The 13,386-nt window shown below is 43.6% G+C and overlaps 1 pseudogene; it reads left to right on the top strand.

Moving 5' to 3' along the window:
- The first annotated feature begins 1,156 nt into the window (after window positions 1-1,156).
- On the top strand, window positions 1,157-2,268 carry LOC102952981 (annotated as a pseudogene).
- The last annotated feature ends 11,118 nt before the right edge of the window (window positions 2,269-13,386 follow it).

The following is a 13,386-nucleotide window of genomic DNA, read 5'->3' as shown; positions in this document are numbered from 1 at the left end:
GAACCTCAGTAAAGCGGAAAGAATGATGTCATCATGATCACCATTATTGGAATTGTCTATCACCACCACTATGTTACACAGCCTGTACTCTGAGATCGGGGGTAGGGGCTCCATGTGAGTTTTTGAACTTGATCCGGGTGGTAGACATGCAGTGACTCTCCTCAGATCATAGCATAATTGACTAATGGTCCCACCTGCTGTCCTCTGAAGCCACCATTGTGTTCCCAGCACTTCCCACAGCCTTTTCCCCCAGTGCCCCCCACCAGCAATTGAGTACAACAGGGATTTGGGTTTCAGGACTTTGACTTTGCTGAAACTTCCTTGCAAGTGTTGCTGTAATCTAAGTCTTTCCCTACCCAAACTCCCTTCTTTGCCCTCTGCCTCTATAGCATCATTCAGACACTCTTTGTGATCTGATAGCTCTTTGCTTCCTTCATTTCCCCCATTACCCTCCCAGGCATTTTCCCCAGTAAAGTGTCTTGGTGTCTGCATCTTGAACTAGCACATTGCTCATGTAACTCTAGGAGACAGGAATACTATTTGTTATAGACTGAACTGTGTCCCCCTAAAATGCATATGTTGATGTCTTAACCTCCAGTGGGACTATATTTGGATAAGGCCTATCAGAAGGTAGTTAATATTAAATGAGGTCATAAGGCTCAGGCCCTAGCCTGGTAGGGCTGGTGTCCTTTAAGAAGAGGAAGACACACCGGAGATCCCCCTACACCCCCCCCCCCCTCCGCTCACTGTGGGCACAGAGGAAAGACCATGTGAGGGCACAGTGAGAAGGTGACCATCTATAAGCCAGGAAGGGAGTCTCACCAGAGACCAACGCTGCTGGCACCTTGATCTTGTACTTCTGGCTTCCAGAACTGTGAGAAAATAAATGTCTTTTGTTTAAGCCACCCTGTGTGTGGTATTTGTTATGCCAAACCACACAGATGAATACCCCATGGTATTGTACAGATATGAAAAGTGAGGATTGGAGAGGAGAGGTAACTACCCCAAGGACACACAAATCATAATTGGCTGAATTAGATCCAAGGGCAAGTGTGACTTGATTATTTTTTTGTAATGTTTTAAAAGTTTATTTGTTGATTTTGAGAGAGAAAGCATGAGTTGGGGAGGAGCAGAGATGTAGGGAGAGAGAGAAAATCCCAAGCAGACTCTACACGGTCAGTGCAGAGCCCAATGCCAGGCTCGACCTCACGAACCGTGCCTTCATGACCCGAGCTAGAGTCAGACGCCTAACCGAATGAGCCACCCCGGTGCCCCAAGTATGATTTTAAATTCTGCTTGTCATGACCATGCTATCCTGGCACTCCCTGGGCCACGGAGGACGGAGAGACAGTAGCTTCAGTGTGAGAGGAGACTGCAAATGAGGATGGACTGTGGAAGGAAGACTTGGGAAGAAGTTGGCGGGGGGGTTAGTTTGGAGAATGCTCAGACTCATGTCCATCACAGATGTGGGGTTTGGCCAGAGGTGCACGTGGCATCAGTAGAGCAAGCATGTCTTTTCAAGGTGGAGGTCGTGGAGGCTCTCATTGAGGTGGGGGCTTCATTCCCCATGGCAGCAGCAACCACGTCCCACGTGGAGGTGGTCATTTCACATGTGCAGTGGCAGCAGAGGAGGATGTGGACAGGATATGGCCGCACAGGCTTTACCAAAGGCCAAGGCCAAGGACACCTCCGGAAGGTGTCGTTTTTATTAGGAGAGTTGCTGCATCCTGGTGACGAGGACATAGTTTGTAAATGTACTATAGATGAAAATAAGGTGCCTTCTTTCAACGCTCTGGTTTGTTTGAGAGAACAAAGAACAAATTGGTAAGGTGAACTATTTGGACAACTTTGAGATTTTTATTTTTCAGTTAAATCGTCAGAAACTATAAAGGTATCTTCCTTTTAAAAAAACAAAAAAACTGCAGAAGTTTTATATGGACCCATATACCCTGCTAGCAAGGCAGAAGTTTTTACCTCGACCTCCAGGTGAGAAAGGAGGTGGTGGCAGAGGGGAGGTCGAGTAGGAGGAAGAGCAGGATGTGGCCGAGGTGGAAAAGGAGGTGGAGGGTGGAGCTTCAGAGGAGGAAGGCGGTGGTGGTTTCAGAGGGAGAGGATGTGAAGCGTAACAGCTGACAGAGAAACTTCCTGCGGGATCGATGGCTGTGGGTCAGAAACTTGCTTCTTGAGCAAGTCTTGAAGACCTGGTCATTTTATGACACTAGAACTAAAATGTCAACGCCATGCAAAAATGAATGCCACAGGGGCGCCTGGGTGGCTCAGTCAGTTGAGAGTCCCACTTCAGCTCAGGTCATGATCTCGAGGTTCGTGGGTTCCAGCCCTGCATCAGGCTCTGTGCTGACAGCTCAGAGCCTGGAGCCTGCTTCGGATTCTCTGTGTCCCTCTCTCTCTGCCCCTGCCCTGCTTGCACTCTGCTCTGTCTCTCTCTCTCTCAAAAAACAAAACAAAACAAAACAAAACAAAAGAGTGCCACAGAATAGGCATTTTTGCTCTAAAAGAGAAGGAACATGTGTTTTAATGTTTTGTACAATGCTTGTAACTCTGTGGGTGCTTAATAATTGGGCAGTTTTCATTTAGGGAAAAAAAAAGACAGGGGGAAGCATTTACTTATAAGAGAAACTATTTAGTTTTTTTAATTTAAAAAATATTTATTTTTGAGAGAGATTGGGGGAGGGGCAGAGAGAGAGGGAGACGCAGAACCTGTTGCAGGGCTCGAACTCAACAAACAGCGAGATCATGACCTGATCCAAAGAAGGGCACTGAGCTGACTGAGCCACCCGGGTACCCTGAGAAGCTATTTCTTTAGGATAAGGTGGAGGAACATTTGGAGGAAAAAGGGGGATAGCTAGGTGATTTTTCTTCCTCAACTCTTAGAATAATTATGGAAGAGTCAAGGTCTTCAGAACAGAAAAACCAAACCAAAACAAAACAGAAAACCCCAAAAAACCCTTGATAATTAAGAAAATTCACAGAGGCCAGAATTCAATGTGGCCGGCTAGGGACTGCCCACCGGAAGTCAGTTCCCAAATGGGGATGTGTGGAGGCCCCCCCACCCCCAGAGGGGGAAGCAAGGAGCTCCTGGAGCCAGGGGGGTGTGAGGTGACAGACAGAAGTGCTGAGAAAAGCCCGCTCAGTGAACTTTGCAAAAGAGAGAGAGGGAGCGCCAATACTGAGGAAATTCCAGCTGCCGGTGACTAGACATAATATCTGAGCAATTACTGACTTTCTCTTTTCATCACAATATTTTCGTGTCTTGTAGACACAGCTAAGATGTCACAAATGTAAATAATTTAGTACAGTGTTGTCATCTCTTGCTGAGTTGCCTTAAGCTTGACATTAGTAAAATGCATCTTACTTAAGGAGAGTTTTCAATACTTATTTGCTTTTGCGGTACAGAGACGGATGATTATGCTTGTAAGACGATTTGATAAAAAAAAAAAACAGCTTATTTCATAAGAAAAAATTATGTGTTGCATATTGTTTTCTCTCCATATGCCTTGGAATCTTTCAGTTAGACGGAAATGTGATACCTCAGAATCAATTTTCCACTCCTGTAATAAAAGCTACACCAGTTCATCCATCAAAAATAGAGGTGGTTTAGGAAGAAATGACTTTGCTTTCATGAAAGAAGTCCCAATGTTGTTTTATTTAAATATCTAACTTCCTGGAAAACTTGATGTGGGCGGTGTGTGTGTGTGTTTGTTGTTCTTTTTGTTAGTAAACAGGAAGCCCCTGAAAAGATACACTCCCAGGATATAAATTCAGATTTTCTCATAGTTTCTTTCTGAATGGGTTTTCTTTTGTTAATTTTCCTTGCCCCTTCATTACAGAGCACTGTATTAATTACTCATCTCTCTCTGTCTCTCTTTCTCTTTTTTTTTTTTTTTTTTGGAAGATATTCTGAAGTGGTACCCCACAGACATAATGTTATGACAATGGAATTTCAGAGTTTTGGTTGACTGCTTGCACAGAGGTTTTATTTGGACAGGAATGCAGGACATTGGCTTTTTTAACAGAGGCTATAGCTTTTCTTTCTATTTTTTTTTTAAAGAAGTTACTTGTGGGAAAATAGTTGAGAGTATCTTATTAATGATTTTCCCCGTGGATTTTTGTTTATTTCCCACCCCATCCCTCAGATCTTTGTAACTAAAAACAAGCCTCCGTTCCCCATCTTGGTTCCAGTGGTTTAAATGTTTGTTGGTATGTGACTTTGTTTAGCAAAGTTTGTGTGATTCTTTTTCTTTTTTTTCCCCCAATGATCTCAGTTTGCTAAACATTGCATAATTTTTAAAAAATGTAGTAGATTATTATTTGGCCTCCCTAAAATTCGTCGTCGTTGCTGTTTTTTTACTTCACTCAGATTATTTTATGAAATCAGTCCAATCCCAAAGTTGTTTGTTCTTGGCTTTGACTCTGGGTGGAGGTGTGCTGTGATTTTCATGAACTTTGATGTTTTCTGTCTTATGTAGGCTGGGACTTGAGAGTTTTCAGCAGTTTTCCTGCAAACCAGGGAAAACTGTGTGTTGAATAAAGCCCTTGCAATAGGCTGTTCAGCCCTTGATTCACTTTGATGTGCACAATTCTGCAGATGGCTTTTGGCCAAGAGCTCTTGTGCTGTTCATGTTGGAGAAAAGAAAGCATAGGAACATAGGTGGTTGGCCCTCGGACAGACTTATTATGTAAGATCATCTAGTCCACAGATAAACATGTGGCACAAATATCCTATTCTTCCCTCCTCTGCCTGTAGCAAAAAATCAATCATCAATCATGTTTTTTGGTTTTCGTTTTTTTCTGTTGGGCCGTCATGGCCACATAATCTTTATTGACATGGTATCCCAGGTTCCTGCTAAAATGCCAGTGCAGTGGCATATGAGATGGAATCTCTATCAGGAGATTATAACCTATCTCTTACATGTCTGGAGACATGCGGAAGTTCAGGGTGAGGCCCAGGAATGTTGGAACTTAGAATGAATCCCCAAGAGTTCAATGACACAAGCTTGACCTAAAGCTATACAACTTGCCAACGGTGCAATTTGGGGCAAAGTTCTTTACCTCTTGGGCCTGTATTTACCCATACGGTGTGTGAAAATAGAGACTCCATCATACGACTGCAGGAAAGTAAAACCAGAATAATGTACAGGAAGCATTTAACCTAGCCCTTGGTTGTAGTGTTCAATCAATGGGGCTGTCATCATCATCACCCTCATTATTAGGGAAGGTGACTTGTTTGAGATACTACAGCTCATTAGAACTAGACAGGGTTTCCCGGTTTAAATGTCAGCAGTACTGACATTTAAAGGGCCAGATACTTCTTTGCCATAGGAATTGTCCCGGGCCTTGTAAGATGCTTAGCCGCACCTCTGGCCTCTACTCACCAGATGCCAATAACCTTGCTCCCCAAATTGCGACCAATGTCTCCAGACAGTAACAAATGTTTCCTGGGGGGGCACAATTTCCCCCAGTTTAGAACCACTGGAAAAGACTGAACTTCCCCTTTGTGCCTGAACCTACTGTCAGGGATGTCAATCGTGTTGGTTTTGTCATTGAGTTCCGAGGAATCTTTAAAAATATATATATATATCAGCTACCGGCTGCTTTGACATTTCTGCCTTCATATCAGGTTACAACTTTTTCTATTTACCAACCTGTGAGTAGTTTTGTTTAACAGATTAGTAGTTCCGAGGTTTTTTTTTAAGTTTATTTATTTATTTTTGAGAGAAAAAGAGGGGGGTGGGGAGAACAAGCCAGGGAGGGTCAGAGAGAGAGGGAATCCCAAGCAGACTCTGTGCCATCAGTGCAGAGCTCCATGCGGGACTTGAACTCACCGACTGTGAGATCATGACCTGATGCTTAACTGATGGAGCCACCCCAGTGCCCCTAATAGCTCCAAGTTTTAATTAGGCTTGTGTAGTAGAATTTAAAAAAACTGTGAAGGAAAATGCTCATAATATAATTTTCAGCGATAATAGCTACAGTCCAAATTGTATAATAAAAATGAGGGTATAATTCATTTGCATCTTATTATGTGTTAGACACGAGATTATAACCTTAATGTTCCCATGTCATACGATTGCTGTGATGCACAAGACTAGTGTGATTACTCCCATTTTACCGATGATGTAACAGAGGCACAGAGTACCTTGCCCAAGGACCCACCGCTATGAAGTGGCAGAATAGGCCATCCATCCTAAGCAATTCGTTTCTACAGTATACAAACAGACATGCTAGAAAAAGATAGGGAAAGATACGTGCCCAGATGTTACTGTGATTACTTATAGATGATGGGATTACTGGTGTTTGTTTCTTATTATTTATATTCACTGTTTTCCAAATTTTCAGGTTTGATTATGATTTTTAAAAAAGCATTAAGAAAAAGCTGTAATGATGCACCCCGGCAACTTTCATAAAACAAGTGATTAATAATGTTTACAAGAGGCTTCCTCCTATTCATTTGATCTTGCTTAGGACTGATTGAAAAGCAAGAGGAATTGTATCTTCAATTTCTCACATTAGATACCAGAATCAAAACATACAGATCCTAATGTAACACATGGCTATTGAGAAGTGGGGGTTGTACGCATTTGGAAGCTACTTTTCCCATATAAGGTTGTTCTGTAAGTCATCAGATGGAATTTTTAAATAAACATATTACGTGTTATAGATCTGAAAGAATGTCGTCCTTCAAGATTTCCTACCTTGGAAATTCTCTGTTTGTTTGAATGATGAAACCAGTGGAACATCTTTTGAATTTCACTTTTGATTATTGTCTTTAAAGCTTCTTTTTGAACAACGCAAGAAACCCCGGCTTCATTATTTCAGTAAAACACCAGGAATTACCCACTTGGTTGCTCTCCCTCCCAACCCCAAGGCATGCTCTGAATTACTGTTTGGTCATTTTCAAAAATCAAACCGAGCCACGTGGATAACATTTACCATAAGAGGCAATGTTTTAACCAGTGTCTTAATTTTCTGAAGGAAATTCCAAAAAGGGAGATCCAAATGTGGTTTGATGAATGGAATCATTGTAGGAATAAATGCAGAGATCTCGAAGGTGAATACTTTTAAGTCTACTGCACACATTGGGAACCATAAATGCAGTTCTCTGTGTGTGTGTTCACTGGCATTATTTTATAGCTATGCATTATGTGTTTCAGTTCCGAATATGATACTTGCCTGGCTTTATTCCCTACGGCATACATTTCCAATTTTAAATAACTTTGAAAGATCTCCTGTGTGTCTGTTCATACAATTAAAAGGTCTTGGTGGTTCTGGGATCCACGTGAAGCTTTAAGTCTAAAAGAACTCATGTAAATACATTTGTTGAGCTAGGAGACAGAAAGGTCACTAGAGGTCCAGGTTTCTCTTTGTCTGCTGGAGCTGACATAGAGGGCTTACTGCTGGTTGCTTCTCAGGTGAGTGGAGACCCCACTTGTGGCTCTCAGGGCCCTACCCCGCTCACTCACTTCCTCAGGACTCCCCCCACAGCCCTCTCGCTGGCCTCCAGAATCTGATGCTCGGCAAAGCCACTCTTGTGTTTGAGATCCCTGTAAAGGGAACCTTCACTTTGAATTCGATCTCTCTTTTCTGAGTTGAGTGTTATTACCATTATTTTATAGTGGGGGAAGTGAAGGCCAAAAGCGATGGAGTCTCCTGACGGCGGAGTGACCCCATTGCTTGATCCTTCGTTTGTTCATTCATTCACTCAAATATTTAAGTATTCAGTGTGTGCGCTGAGGAATTTGTAATGAGCAAAACAGAGAGGTCTCTGGCCTCGCGGAACTTATTTCTAGGGAGAGAGCCACGTGATAAATGAGTAAATTAATCAAGAAATAAGTCAGAAAGGTAGATAATTTTGGAGAAGGGAAGGACTGTATCCAGAAGAGGTCATGGAAGTTTTCTCCAAAAGGGTGTCATTTTAACTGAGACCTGAAGGCTAGAAAGATGTAGCCATGCAAAGAGCTTGAGGAACAGCATGCCAGGTACAGGGAACAGCAAGGTAAAGGCTCCAGTCCTCTAGTAGGTCATTAAAGACAGAATAACCACAAGTATCATCGATGCATAAAATAGACATAAAATAATATTTTCCTAAAGAAGGTAGTCCTGACACAGGTGAATTTTAGAGAGAAGCATTTGTAAGGAAGCTAGACAGGAGAGAATTCTAAATTCTACATTTATTTATTGTAAACCAGAAAGGGCAACTTTAACATTCCACATAACCAAAGAGCTGCTGTAATTTTTTCAAATCCTAGTATTCAGTACTCAACCTGACCTGAAACTTTGAGAAGAGCTGGGGTCTTCCTTGTTAAGAGTTTTCTTGCCCTAGAAAAATCTGACTTCAATGGATACTGGAGCAAAGCATTTTTGAGGGAGTGTGTCTATGTGTGTGTCTGTTTTCTCTGTTCACATGATTTCTTTTCCCCCGAAGGAGACCAAACTGTTTATAGGGAAGATGGAAACAAACAAACAAGTGGGTAATACACTTCCCTTCCAAACATTCAGAAACATGTGACTGTTGCCATGAGGCCCACAGCCCAGCCATGCTTGATTCTTGGGAGCATACATGCCTTGCTTCCTTGGGGATGATAATATAAATTATCCAGACCATTATCATCTCTTCTCCAGAATTCTAACTTCTGAATTCTGACCCAGAAAATGCACCATTCGTTCCCCCTGAGCATAAAATTCATGCTGCCCAGTGTCTGTTGGAACAACCAAGGAAGATTTGATTGGCCTCATCTACCTTCTGCTGTCCTGTGTCCTAAGACAAGCATCCAGAAGAGGCTATTTTCTGTGGCCCGGAGGGAAGACTGATTTTGTTGTTTCAGTTGGAGCCTTGTACGTGTGCCAGAATCTAATCTTTATTCCACCGTATCTTTCTGGGCCCCGAATGCTTTTCAATGGAATGCCACTGAGAGATGTGTCCTGCCTCCTTCCCTCCCTCCCCCAAACCATATTTTGGCGTCATTTAGTTTTTCTGAATCTTTCTGGGACCAATAGCCTTTTTCTAACTAAGCTGGGGCTTCAGATGGGTTTTCAGAGCGAGCTGATCTTTCCACTGTTGGTAAATTTACCTTTAGACTTCTTTGCAGTGGGTTCATAATGACCATGTTACCTTTGCAATGCATTTACTTCTCTTTTTATGCAGTGCCTCCAAATCTACAAAAGTTTTATTTGGGATCTTCTTAGAGTTTAAGTGATAACTCTAACAAAATGCATCCTTTTGGCGAACTTGGTCAGTTTACATCGGTGGTTACCTACTCTAGTTTCTTCTAAAAAAATTTCAGTTGAAAAAATTACATAGAGTTCACCAAGAAATTCACTAGAACGTAACCTCCATAAGGGCAAGGATTTTTTTCATCTTTCGCTTACTTCTCTTCCCTATTGTTTAAAATAGTGCTTGGTACACAGGAGCATGCCGGGAGTATTTGTTGAATGAGTGATTCCATGACATGGAGATCAGGCTTGCTTGTGTGAGGGGCCCTGGCAGACTCCTACTTGTGCTTCTCGCAAGACGATCAGATAATTCCTCCAAAACCCATCTGCATCCTTAGACTCAGGTTAGATGTAAAAACCATCACAATGCCTAGGCTAGCAAGTCTTGGAAACAAATATTTTTTGGCTCCGAATCATTCAGTCAATCCGGTAATCATTCTGACATTTCCAGCATTGATCGTTCCAACAGTGGGGCTCCATGAGCTGTTGAGGAGCCACGCAGAGAATGGATGCATTAGCAGTGAGAAGGTGGGGCCGGTGACCCCCCCCCCACGTAATAAACTCCCTAGCTTCCTACACCTGAGATGCATATGCCCTTGGACTTCCCAGAAGAAGGGGAATGTTAATTAGAACATCCAGATGAAGTTTCTGCCTAATTTAAACCCCATGCGTCATCTTATGAGATGCAGTATCCCTAAAGTTCTCATCCATTTGTCGCCACTTCCTTTATTGCGTTTTGTTTTTAGACCGACAGCCGTGAGGCTGACAACACATCTGACGTTGTTTATAGAGTCATGGACTCTAATAAAGTCTGCTTAATCATGATGGAGCGAAGCAGTACTGCCAAGAGCTTTGTCAGAACTAGAAGGGGGTTGGCAGGTGACTGACCCGGGCTACGGAGCCCACTCTGAGCTCTATTCAAGTTAGAAGTGGCCTCATCTTAAGCCATTCTGGTGTGTGTGTGTGTGTGTGTGTGTGTGTGTGTGTGTTTTAATTTTGAGAGAGAGACAGCAAGTGGGAGTGGGGGTGTTGGGGAGAGAGAGAGAGAATCCCATGCAGGCTCTGTGCTGTCAGCACAGAACCGGACACGGGGTGAGAACCCAAGAACTGTGAGATCACAACCTGAGCTGAAATCCAGAGTCAGATGCTTAACTGACTGAGCCACCCAGGCGCCCCTAAGCCACTCTGTTTTGAAAAGAAAAATGGGCTACTCAGTTACAGATGCAAAGGAAATGGATTTCTGCTTGTCTTTTTTATCAGGTAAATACCAACGGCAGGGAGAGGAATGTTGGTGGCCCAGAGAGAGTCCTGCCCAGAATGCCTGCTCTGGGGTGGGGGTAGGGGTACCCAGAGTAGTGATTTTCACCTGAGGGCAATTTTGTCTCCCAGGGGACATTTGGCAAGGTCTGGAGATGTCTTTGGTTGTCACACCTGTGGGAGGGTGTCACTGGCATCTAGTAGGCAATGTATAAAACAGCCCCCCAGAGCAATGAATTATTTGGCTCTAAAAGTCATTAGTGCTTTTAGAAGCACTAATGGTGGAGAAACTGATCTGAAGAAGCCTTGTTTCCTCTCTTGCGATTGTCCCTGCCTGGGGAGGTAACTCTTCTGTTGCTGTTTTTCAGTTCTGACTTAGAAAAAAAATTACCCCATCTTATGCTTGCATCAACAGTTAGTAACATGGAGGCCGACGGGGTTGCAGAGGTGGGCGGGGCCGGGAGCCTAAGAGGAATGATTTGATATGCACTGAGAAAATCCAGGTAAAAAGTTTCTCTCCTTCCAAGCTCTGAGGCCTAGAATTCCTTCAGATCAAACCTGGAGAAACCTTGATCAGGGAGTCAGGATTCCTGGGTCTTGAATCATGCCCTGCACTTCCCAAAGCACTAAGATTTGTTGAGCATTGACTGTGCACCCAGCTCTGGGCTAAGCTATGCACATGTATTCTCCTAATTCCTTCCTCCCAGCAACCCTGTAAGATGTGTGCAGTTACTACCGCTATTTTGCCGAGGAGCAAACGGAGGCTTGGAAAGGTTCAGGAATTTGCCCAGAGCGGCACAGTCGTAATCATGGGGCTGTGATTTTCCAACAGGTAGGTCTGATGCCCAGGACTCTGTCAGGAACCCGCATCTTACCCTGCCTAGCTCTGAGGTATCTTAGCTAACCTAAGGAGGAAGTCGATCCCTGTGACTTCTAGGAACTTCTGACAATGCTATGATGTCCTTATAGGTTCCTTTGTTTTACATCTTGCCCTTCTTAAAGGTTTCCCTTTAACATGGAAACAGTCCAGGATAGGTAACAATTGTAAATCCCTATGAAGGATTCTAAACCTTAAAGTATATCATAACCAGCTGGTGAGCTTCTAAAAATGCTTATTTTCGTGGCTGCTCACCAACACTCTGCTTTAGCACGTTTGAAATGGGCGCCTAGAATCCTGATCCTCCCCAAGGCCTCCAGCCAAGTGATTCTAATGCACGGGGTCTGAAGCCCACAGTAAAGAATGTTATTCCGGCCCCTTTTGGGGAATTGGTTTAATTGATTGGATGCTGGCCACAGTGGAAGTTAGGAGTGTTTTGGGTGAATTGTGGCGCCTAGATTCCTCACCTTGGCAGACCTGGCTGTGCCTCGAGTCCTCCGGTTCAGCTCTGCCCATTGGTTACCAAGTACTACACATTAGACTCACCTGGGTGGGGAAGCTTTTAGGGGCCCCTGGTAGCTCAGTTCGTTAAGTGCCTGGCTTTGGCTCAAGTCATGATCTCCTGGTTTCTCATTTCAAGCCCCGAGTCGGGTTTGGTGCTGACAGCTCAGAGCCTGGAGCCTGCTTTGGATTCTGTGTCTCCCTCTCTCTCTGCCACTGGCCGCCTCCCTCCCCCCATCCCCGCTCATGCTCTGTCTGTCTCTCTCTCAAAAACGAATAAAATAAAAAAACATTAATTAAGAAAATAAAAAAAAAAGAATCACCTGGGAAGCTTGTAAAACCATGCCAATGGGGCACCTGAATGGCTCAGTCGGTTAAGCGTCCAACTCTTGATTTCAGCTCAGGTCATGATCTCCTGGTTTGGTTTGTGAGATCCAGCCCTGCATCAGGCTCTGTGCGGGCAGAGGGGCGCCTGCTTGGGACTCTCTCTTTCCCTTTCTCTCTGCTCCTCCTCCGCTTGTGCACTCACTCTCTTTCTTTCTCTCTCTCTTTGTCAAAAATAAATAAGTAAATAAACAAATAAACATTAAAAAACAAAAGAGAACACCATGCCAGGTCATGCTCTAGGTCAATTAAATCCCAATGTCTGGGATTTGGAACTGGCTTCAGTACTTTTTTTTTTTTTTTTTTTTAAGATTTCCAGATGATTCCTTTGCTCACCCGTTTGGGAACCACTGTCAGGCGTGTTATGGATTGTACACCTTTTTACCTGAAAGACACTTCCACTATCCCAGTCCTTCTTATGTCATAAGACACATCTGCAAGCCACTCTATTCTCTTTCGGCTGTCCAGATGCCCCCTCTCACTCCTCTGCTTTTTATACTGCGTTTAAGTTTGTCAGCTCATCACCTTGTTTGTACTTACTATGTGTCTTCTCCCTGAGGGAAGAGACTTTAACGTGTATGGCTCTCACCTGATAGGAGGAGCAAGGCTAGGTAAGGGAAAGAAAAGACAAAACCCAACTGGTCTGCCATGGCTTTCTTCATGCCAGCCCAGATGGAGAGGAATAATAATGGTTATTATAAGGAGGTTGCCCTGGCGCCGGACTCCTTGAATAAAATACCCTAGTAAAACTTTGGACCTCCCTCTTCTGGGGAGGAACAAAGAATCCTGCTAAAAACAGTACCTTTTAAATAATGACGTTATGACTGATATTTTGAAATTGGGAGTCTGCTGACAAATGATTCAGAATGTAGGAACAATTCAGAACGCGGACCAGCTTTCCTTACCAAGACGTTTGGGGCGACTCGTGAAAGCTTGGGAAGGAGTTTAAGAATGAGTCAAAGTTCTCTCCAAAGTTTCCCTTTCTCTCTTTTGGTTGGTTGTTACCTTGGTCACTTAAGAAACAAACCCCGTCATCCCGAACTGACATGGTGACTCATTTTCCCCAAAGACAGGAGTTGCACAGGGTCTGACTGTCACTTAGATGTCCCTGCAGCTCTGTTATGCTCTGCAGCCTA

The sequence above is a fragment of the Panthera tigris genome, chromosome A2 (genome assembly GCF_018350195.1).
Source record: "Panthera tigris isolate Pti1 chromosome A2, P.tigris_Pti1_mat1.1, whole genome shotgun sequence".
Lineage (NCBI taxonomy): Eukaryota > Metazoa > Chordata > Mammalia > Carnivora > Felidae > Panthera > Panthera tigris.
This window is presented reverse-complemented; position numbering and strand designations above follow the sequence as displayed.